The following is a 2,923-nucleotide window of genomic DNA, read 5'->3' as shown; positions in this document are numbered from 1 at the left end:
TGCTTGCCTTTAATAGGTGTCCCTGGGCAGGTTCCTCTCCCAGCTGCATCCAGCCTGGCTTTGAGGAGCTCTGATGAACCCAGGACAGGCTCCTGCCTCCAGCACAGCCAGCACTGCATGCTCTCCTTCCCAAACCTCCTCAGCATCTTTCTCCTCACAGCAGTTTCATCATCATCATCTAAACAATGGGATGTTCTTCCATGTGTCCCACTGAGTGACAACATGACCTGTGTGCTGAGCTCCTCCCCTGCCTGAAAAATTCCCCGTGGAAATAAAAACCCCTTTTTGAGCACCAGGGTCAGCATGGCAGAGAATCCCACTGGAGGAACACGCACGGCCAGGGCAGGAGAGAGCCTGCTTTGATATCTTTAACATCTGATGCCTCCAGTTTCAAAAGCACTTGGAAAGTCTGAGATGGAAAAACTGCTGCAGAAAGGCCAAAACTGCTGGAGAAGTGAAACAATCCCATGTGTTTTTGCTGCTCTGCCAAACGGGGACAAAGCTCCTGAATGCAGCATAAAATAATATTGAGGGAGTGACCCACTGAGCACACGTGGGGGGCCAGAGTTGCTTTGTTCCCACTCTGTGGCTCGGTGCAAATTTAGCTTTGAGTAAGTCCCTGAACTTTCCTGACTCATTCCTCACTGCTGTTAAAGGTGGGTGATGCTCATTTCCCTATGGATTGTCAGGAGCACTGGTGATTTATTATGTAAAGCGTGGACAAATTAATTCTAAGTGTTCTAAAAAAGAAATAAATAAATCCAGAATAATACAAACAGCAATTACTGAAGGAGGAAAGAATTGAGAGCTTTCAGACTGAACATTGTTAGATGTTTCATTTGAATGGGGAGCATGAGAGGTTTGGTAAGTGCTAGCTGGAAACCAGGAAAATGTCATCTGAAAGTGAAATAATTGAAAAGATATTAAAGCAGAGGCAGGGCTGGTGCAGCTGGGTATAAATGAAATAAGCTATTAGCTGCTCTGCGAGATACCAGCAGGGGAGAGCTTTTGTTAGAGCAGAAATGCAGCAGCGATGAGGGAAAAACAGCCCTGGCAGCTCCTTTGTGGGGCTGGGAACATAAAAAGGCCCCAAGAGCCTCGCAGACCTCAAATTTGTTGCTCTACACCCACTTTTGTGGGCGCTGTGGGAGAGCTGCTCCTTTGTGCTAAACCACTGCCTGTGCTCCAGCAGGTGGGTCTGGGCTGTGGGAGCCCTGGGAAGTACTGCAGCTTTGACAAAACCCTGGGATTTTAAACTTTTTGGGGATGCAGGGAGGAAGGCTTGGTCCTTGGCCGAGGGGGAGTGCCTGGCTCAGCATTCCTTGTCCTGGAATAAGGACTCAGCTCCTGCCTTTCCCAGCAGGCAGAGGATCCAATTTTCCTTTGCCCCTCATTAAACCAGTCCCAGAATCCACATTTGGCCCCAATTGATGCAAATTTCTTACTCTGCCATGTAAAAAAAGTGAATGCAAAGCCTAAGATAGATGCTTGTAGAGTCTCTGGGACAACCCCATTTAAGGGAAATTTCTTCCCTTCTCTTGGAACCCACGTTCCAACAACAACAACAGTGGGACAGTGTCCTTCGTGGTACAGGCTGCAATTAATTAAGGGGGAATTACCAAGGGAGGTTCCTGGCCAGGGCTGGACTGCACAGCCCCACATCAGTTTGGTTGCAGTGCCACACCAATTTCCAGCCCAGGCTGTCCCACCCCATGAATCAGCGAGATTCCTTGGACTCTAAACCAAGCACTGACGGATTTCCACTGGCTCCCAGGGAGCCGGGGCTGTCCAGAAGCTGCAGGAACAGGAATAAAAAGGACTTTGTCACATCGGTGGCCCTGCCCTATCAGCTCCGGAGAGGGGCTCACAGCAGTTTTTCCTGCTCCAGATGAATTCAAGGGCATTCAAAGCTGATATTTGCGTAAAGACATCCGGTTAAGCAGCAAACGCCTGGAGAGACGGGAGGTTTTGTTATTAGCAGCGAGCGCTCCGTTGGTAACCATTCCATGGAGCCATCCCGGGCTGCATTTGGGTACAAATTACAAATTACAGGGAGGCTCATCCCGGGTCACAGACGGCATTGAAGTCACTCTGTGCCACCTCGGGCGATGCCACAGCCCCGGCCTGCCCTGGGAACAGCTCTGCCGAGACGCTCAGGTGCAGCTCCACTCAGACTATTAAAAATACAGTCTGGGCTTCCAAAGGGAAAGCAAGGACTGGGAGCAAGGGCGGGAGGCGCCGGGCCATGAAAGCCGCTCTGTTGTGTGAAGCCGCATGGGGAAAATGTGATCGTGGCTCTGCTGTTCCGCTGGAAAGGCTGGAAAAAGTGCGGTTTCTTCTCTTTCCGATGTTTCACCCAGTCCTCCTGCACATTTTTTTGTCCGGTTCTTCAATCCCTGACCTTAATAGTGAGGGGAAAATTAGGCTGGAGACTCAACTTGGGATGGATTTTCCCCTCTGCCAGGAAAGGAGCTGTTCGTGCTGCTCTGGTGTGGTGGGTCTGTGAGGGGGAAGTTTCTAGATTTTAAGTATTTTACCTGAGGGTGAGGCAGGCTGAGCCGATGTCGGAGGGGCACATACCCACAGGGCTTGGCCCCGCCAAGGCCGCTCCCAGTCGTTGTCACCGAGCATGACATCAGCCGCGGGCGGTGTCTCATGGCCGGGACGCCCACGGCTGGCACGGGGGTATCCCCGCCACCATGGGGGGACCGCGGGGACCCCGGTCCCTGAGGGGACTCCGCGGCCACCATGGCCGGTGCTGCCCCTCAGAACTGTCCCCTCACGGCGGCCACGCCCCCTCACAGAGACCACGCCCCCTCAGCGCTGCCCAGCATTGTCCCCTCAGGGAGGCCACGCCCCCTCAGCGGTGCCCCCTCACTCATTGTCCCGCCCCCTCGAGAGGCCCCGCCCATCCCCGGCGGGC

This window comes from Agelaius phoeniceus, chromosome 22 (genome assembly GCF_051311805.1).
Source record: "Agelaius phoeniceus isolate bAgePho1 chromosome 22, bAgePho1.hap1, whole genome shotgun sequence".
NCBI lineage: Eukaryota > Metazoa > Chordata > Aves > Passeriformes > Icteridae > Agelaius > Agelaius phoeniceus.
Note: the sequence above shows the minus strand (reverse complement) of the source record.